Below are 6,903 nucleotides of genomic sequence, written 5' to 3'. Positions count from 1 at the left end.
GCGGAGCACAGGCTCCGGACGCGCAGGCTCAGCAGCCATGGCTCACGGGCCCAGCCGCTCCGCGGCATGTGGGATCCTCCCGGATCGGGGCACGAACCCGTGTCCCCTGCATCAGCCGGCGGACTCCCAACCACTGCGCCACCAGGGAAGCCCTCTAATTCATTCTTTACCATGCTGCCAAGGGGATCTTTCAAAATGCAAGTATAGTTATTTTGCTCCTCTGCTTAAAACCCTCTGCCCGCAAGATCAAATGTAAATTTCCTTACTCCAGGGTTCTCTCTTCGTACATTGTTCTCCTTCCTCCATTATAGCCATAGCAGATTGCTAACTGCCCCTCTCACGCGCCCGTTACCTTCAGACATTTGCGATTCCGGCTCGTCATCCTAGAAGGTTAGGAAAATCTAGAGGATTCTAGAAGATTCTCTGTTGAGTACCAGTACTATACCTTAGTCATATTTATATTTCCCAGGGCTTAGCACTGTGCTTGGCATTTAGAAGAATCTTAATATGAATTCCTTATGAATGAAAGAGAAGAGATGTAAGATGATATTTGAGCCTTCAGGGGTTCACGTCTGGTAGGAGAGTATCACACAAAAACCTTGAATAATGGAGCAAGCTAGTATCATAGTAAATGGCGATGACCATGACTTACAGAGCACACACTACGTTCCAGGGACTGTTCTAATCACTGAGCATAAATACTCCTCACGATAACCCCATGAAGTAGGTAGTGTGTCACCCAAGATATTAAGGAAGTCCTCTGAAGGTGACGAGATTACCAATGGTACCTTTGCCGTTCTGTACCCAGAAGCCTTCTCTGACTACTCAACTAATAGTTTCCCATCACCCTCTTTATTTTGAAATCCTCCTGGCATTAGTTTACTGTCTTTTCTCTCACTTGAATGTTGGCTCCCTGGACGCAGGGCCTGGAGGATGGTTTTAGCGGTAGCCCCAGCTTTGCAGGCTAGGCCTGTGATGCTGCAGCCACGCGGCAGGGCTTGGGAGCCAGAGAGAGCTGGAAAGTATCATCCCTAAAACTTGGAGGCTGGCTTAGAGCAGAGAGCACAGGAAGAATTCTGGACGACTCTGGAGAAGGGAGAGGGGGATTCTGTACTTCTAGTTTGTTATTTCTTTCTACAAAAGTACAAGGAATGGTGGTTTTTAAACTTTTTTGAGTCAAGGACTTATGAAAACCTGATGAACAATACAGCCTCTCCCCGAGTAAATACAGCATCCCCGAAGGGCACACAGTGCGATAGTCAACTTGGATGCACACCCATAGCTCCTCAGGGCTTCAAGGTAAAAAAAAAAAAAAAATCATCCCTGGTCAGAAAAGTACAGTTAAAACAAAAACTAAACATTTTACCAAAGGATAATTATATATATATATATACACACACACACACACACACACACACACACACACACACACGAGAGTGTGAAAATCATAAATGTACATCTCCCCGATAATCCTTTTATTTATTTATTTTTTATTGAAATATAGTCGATTTTCAATGTTGTTAATTTCTGCTATACGGCAAAGTGATTCAGATATGCATATTATATATATATATATATACACACATTCTTTTTAATATTATTTTCCATTACGGTTTAATCACAGGATATTGAGTATTGTTCCCTATGTTATACAGTAGATAATCCCTTTTTATTTATTTTTTATTGAAGTATAGTTGATTTTAAATGTGTTAATTTCTGCTGTACAGCAAAGTGATTCAGATATATATATTATATATACATAGACACATTCTTTTTAACACTTTTCCATTATGGTTTAATCACAGGATATTGAATATAGTTCCCTGTGCTATACAGTAGGACCTTGTTGTTTACCCACGAATCCCTTTTTAAATACTCCTGGGATCACCCGATGTGAGCGTGCCATCTTCTCCCCGCGGGACTTGGGTATACTCAAGAGATTGGCAGTTATCCCCACTGTCCAATGCGCGTGCTGTACACACGAGCTTCGTTGCACCCCTCCTGGCCCTAGCACAGGGCAGTGTGGTGGGTGCCGTCTCAAGGGAGACAGAGTCCACACCAGGACTGAGGGCATGGGGGTGGGCGGCGCCACACACCGCCTGCCCGTCTCCCGTGGAGGGTTTAGGGGGCAGGGAGGGACGGGCTAAGGTGTTGCCTGATTTTAACTTTATAGCGGTGGACTCACACAGAACACGCTCGCTTCTTTTGCACAGAGATTTATAGCTTGCAGAGCCCTTTCACCACGTTGTCTGTTTAGATGCCAACCCGAAGAGGCAACAAGAAGTGGGGAACCATTTTCCGTCATAACGGTTTACCTTTAAAAGTATAGTCAGGTTCGATCAAAAAGAAAGGGCAAATTAATTGCAACAGAGACATACACATACACCCGCACACACACAAATGGTCTTAAAAAGAGAAAATGTGCCTCATGAGTTTTTTACCTTAAAAAGGTAGAGATGCAAAAGCGACACACAGTGGTTAAGCCACCTCACCCCAGATGGGACTCGAACCCACAATCCCTGGCTTAGGAGGCCAGTGCCTTATCCATTAGGCCACTGGGGCTTCCCGCAAGCGGCACCGGATCACATGCCTCTTGAACTATGAGGTCGCATGGCTGCGTAATGACGTCAGCCCGGAAGTTTCCAGGTGCAAAGCCCGCTTGGACACGAGCCCGAACTACCAGGTCCAGGTGACGGAAGTAGCTGCTGTGAGAGGGTCCGAAGGGCTCTACGTGTCTAAAACAAGGGCAAGGACTGGGATTTGGTTGCAGTACAAGAGTGCTATCCTCTTTTCGGGACGAAAACGTTTCGACCACGAAGGGGCTCAAACTGTTAATCCGAAGTCAGACATTTTATTCATTAGGGCACGCGGCCTCCTCGCGAAGTAGGAGTCACCCGTAGACTTATTTGGTGACCCAAGGCCGCACCAGCGCTGACGCCAGACGCAGGGACCGCACTGTGGTTCTTCCTCCGCCACACCTGGGACACACCTTGTGGCCAAACGCACACGGTCGTTTCTTGCGCCAACGCCACCTTCAAGGGGGGGTGCACTTAACTATCGTATTGCGAAGCTGTGGGCGTCGTGACCGCGTGGCCTAACGGATAAGGCGTCTGACTTCGGATCAGAAGATTGAGGGTTCGAGTCCCTTCGTGGTCGGCTTAGTTTTGGACGAGGGGCTCCTGGCTTTGGTGGCTCAATAATCCTAACCCGCTTCGTTTGCGGTTTCACCAACCTCTTCGCGCGTCCTTCGGGCATCTTGACGCTCACCTTCCTGACCCCCGGCACTGCGCAGTCGCCTCACCTTGAACCTTAACTTTTCTCGTAGCCCCGCGGGTGTGCCCTCCGGTTGTCCTGCAGGCTGCCCAGGGCCGGCCCTCGTTCTTCGGGTCCACTGTGCGGCGGGCGTCATGGCAGGCCCGAGTGAGGCCTGTCCGCGTGCGGCTGCACGTTACCATGGACCACGTGGTGCACCCTTGTTATGGAGCCCCAGTGGCCTAATGGATAAGGCACTGGCCTCCTAAGCCAGGGATTGTGGGTTCGAGTCCCACCTGGGGTGGAGTCAGGGTTGGAGAGTTTCACCCCTAAGTAACTTTTGTGCTCGCATTGCGCGGGCCTCCGAGACTGTAGCCTAGGGATCTAGGGACCCAGGGGCTCCCCACCCGCCTGGTCTCTGCTCGCCTTCTGCCGTGCAGCGTACCAGGGCCTCATTTGCAGCCAAGTAGTTGGTGTGTCCCAGCCTCGGGCTCAGTGTCCCGCACTCCCCCTTCGTGTCCTGGTGACGTTACTCCCTTACTCTGGCCCTTTACCCTCGGCCTGTGAGCTGTCCCAAAGTTGGTGGCTTCCAGGGGCGCAGGGGTGTAGTCACTGGCTTTGGGATCTCTCCTTGGGGAACCGGTTGTTCGGTCTTCCACCCGCGGGCCCGAAGGCCGTGTGTTTGGAGTCTTCCATGCGGTGGAACCACAGCGCAGGAATTCCAGAGTCCTTTACGGACGGAAGGAGCCAAAAAGGTGCCCTTACCCCAGGTGGGACTCGAACCCACAATCCCTGGCTTAGGAGGCCAGTGCCTTATCCATTAGGCCACTGGGGCCTGTGCCTCATCCTCTCTGGCATCTCTCCCCCTAGTAGGCGATCCGACCCCGGGCCTTGCAAAGCACGACTTAACGGGGGGCCGAGGCCGCGAGAGGGTAGGCTCTCAGGTGCTCACAGTCAACCGTTAGGAAGAAACCACGGTGGGAAGTGAACTCACCACCTTCTGCCACCCGCACCCGGAAGCACAGTGGGGCCTGGGAGGCCGGCGCTGAGGCTGCCGGACACCTGGACCATGGATGGCGGGTGAAGGCTGCCGTTTGTAGGCATTTCCAAATTTTACCACCGTGGCCATTTTGTCCACCTCTACAGAACTGACAGAAAATCCAAGAATTTTAGGAAAAGGTAGTGTAGGAAGGGAAGGAGAACAAGCTAGTATCAATCACAAATACTGAAACACAAAGTCAAAATCCCCCATCATGAAACGATGTACAACGGGGAGGAACAAATCCTTCCAGTCTTAATAGTAGAAATATATACGTACGCAAATATATAATATACAGGAAAGAAATGGATCACCCAACTAGATACTTCACTCTAATATTCTGTTCCTTTAAACTGTTATACAAAAGGTAATACAAATACAGAAAAAGCACACTTTAAAATGTTACACACGTTTAAAATCCATTACTAAAAGTCACGCGGATCTGAAAGCTATAACAGGAGAAGCTTTAGCCAAGAGCAGTGTTCACTTCCTGTGGTGCCTGCGTTGAGACCTTTGCCTTCCAGGGGCTTGGGGACATTCTTTTTTTTTCTCTCACCCACGTATAGAGTCTGCACAAACCCTTAATACCAGCAAGAAAGAGGAATGTACTCCACCTGGCTCCAGTCTCCAGCCTTGAGAATGTCCTCCTTTCAGTTACTAATTGGTCTGTCTGCTGAGGTGTAACATGCATGCAGTAGGGTGTACAGATCTTAAGGTCATGGCTGGATGAGATGCAGAACAGTTCCAGCGCCGCTGAAGCCTCTCTTATATCCCCTCCCCATGAGTCACCACTGCCTCCAAGTAAACACTTCCCTCTCGTTACCATAAAGCAGTAGTTTTGCCTGGTTTTGAACTTCATACAAATGGAATCATATTCTTTTATAGGCTGGCCTCTATCACTCATCATTGTGTGAGTTCACCCATGTTCATTCTTTTGCCCTCAACCTTTTTTTTTTTCTTTAAATGACAGGTCCTGCCGTTGTTCTCCACTCTCTGTCCCCTGGCTTTTGTTTCTCTTTACCTCCTTCCCTCCTCCGTATCTCGAATGCTTTCCCAGGTCCCTTCACATGCCACCAATGTCTTCTGAGGGCCTCACAGGTCCAGCACTAGGCTCGAGTTTAACCAGAGAGATGCCCTCTCTGGTTTCCCGCCACCATCATCTTGCCCTGCCTTGCCTCATCTTCAACTGCTCCTCCATTCCCAAGACTCTCCTTGTCCCCTGTCCTGCGTCTCCAGCTTTGACCTCACTCCCCAGCTCCAGCTCCATTCCCTCTCCTGGCTATCTCCACCTAAGCATTCCTCCTCAGGCCCCACAAAGTCAGCTCCTCGAAGGCAAAACCATACCCATCATCCAACCATCCTCCCAAGCCTGCTCCCTCGGTGACTTTCCTGGCTGAAAGCTCAGCACCCTGTCACACACCAGCTCGCACTCCACCCAAGCCAATTTTCTGTCCCCATAACCCTTTTGCACCTGCTATTTTCTCTCCATGCCAGTAGTCACTGCCCTAGTTCCAGGATGGGTCCCTAACTGCTCACATGGGTCTGTCCATCAACCTGTGTCCACTTCCCCGCAGTCTTTTCTCATTCAGTCACGGTCAGATTAATCTTCCCCTGACAGCCTCTGTAGGGGTGGAGTCTAAATGTCTTAGCTGTCACATTTAAGGCCTTTCTAGGCCTGGCTCCCACTCAAGGTGGCAGGTGTGTCTTCCACAGCTCCTCACCCCCTGGCTTCCAGCCAAACTGGAACTGTTTAATCATGGCTAAACTGTTAATTATGGCTAACATTCGCTGGGTGTAGGCTCAGTGCCACTAACCACTACCACCCTACGAGGTGGGCACTAACAACATCATCCCTAGTTTATAGATGGTGAAGCTAAGGTTCAGAGAGGCCGAGTAGTTTGCCCAAGGCTGCACAGCTGGGGGTGGTGGAAGTCAGCAGCTGATCCAGGGCAGCTGGCTTCACAGCCCATTCTCTCAATACTATGGTTTACTGTCCTGGCCACAGGCAGGGCCCTTGGCCATCACTGGAGCCTCCCGGTGACAAGCTCTTACCTTGCTCCCTTGGCCAGCCCCTCCCCTTCTTCCATCCCATCTCAAGCACATCAAGTACATCTTCACTGACCATCCAGCTGGAACTAGTTCCTTCCCAAAATCTATTTAGACCTTTCTTGTGTTATTTACCACGTTTTAGGTCATGTTACCCAGACGAAGCCATTTTTCTTCTCAGCTTTTATCATCCTCTGATCAAATGGAAGTTCTCTGGAAGAAAGGACTTTTGTTTTGTTCATTGCTGATTCCCCAGGACCTGGCCCATTGCCCGGTATTCAATAAGTATTTGTTGAATTAATGAACCAAAGAATGCTGCACTTCCTTGTATATGAGCCTCAGCTCCCTACTGGGCTCTGAGTCCCTTGAGGACAGGGACCCTATCTTCCACATCTTTTGTATTTCATAAGAGTCATTTATTGGGACTTGCCTGGTGGCACGGTGGTTAAGACTCTGCCTGCTAATGCAGGGGACACAGGTTCAAGCCCTGGTCCAGGAAGATCCCACATGCCATGGAGCAACTAACCCCGTGTGCCACAACTACTGAGCCTGTGCCCTAGAGCCCG

General features: G+C 49.9%; 4 non-coding genes across 4 annotated transcripts; 2 read left to right on the top strand and 2 right to left on the bottom strand.

Moving 5' to 3' along the window:
* Positions 1–2,489: 2,489 nt before the first annotated feature.
* TRNAR-CCU (transfer RNA arginine (anticodon CCU)) lies at positions 2,490–2,562 on the bottom strand. Its single transcript has one exon. It is a non-coding gene; the product is annotated as a tRNA-Arg (tRNA).
* A 521-nt stretch (positions 2,563–3,083) lies between these two features.
* TRNAR-UCG (transfer RNA arginine (anticodon UCG)) lies at positions 3,084–3,156 on the top strand. Its single transcript has one exon. It is a non-coding gene; the product is annotated as a tRNA-Arg (tRNA).
* A 327-nt stretch (positions 3,157–3,483) lies between these two features.
* Positions 3,484–3,556, top strand: TRNAR-CCU (transfer RNA arginine (anticodon CCU)). Its single transcript has one exon. It is a non-coding gene; the product is annotated as a tRNA-Arg (tRNA).
* A 458-nt stretch (positions 3,557–4,014) lies between these two features.
* On the bottom strand, positions 4,015–4,087 carry TRNAR-CCU (transfer RNA arginine (anticodon CCU)). The gene has a single exon. It is a non-coding gene; the product is annotated as a tRNA-Arg (tRNA).
* Between the last annotated feature and the right edge of the window lie 2,816 nt (positions 4,088–6,903).

This window comes from Delphinus delphis, chromosome 19 (genome assembly GCF_949987515.2).
Source record: "Delphinus delphis chromosome 19, mDelDel1.2, whole genome shotgun sequence".
Classification (NCBI taxonomy): domain Eukaryota; kingdom Metazoa; phylum Chordata; class Mammalia; order Artiodactyla; family Delphinidae; genus Delphinus; species Delphinus delphis.
The sequence above is the reverse complement of the archived record's forward strand: the minus strand, read 5'-3'. Positions and strand labels throughout refer to the sequence as shown.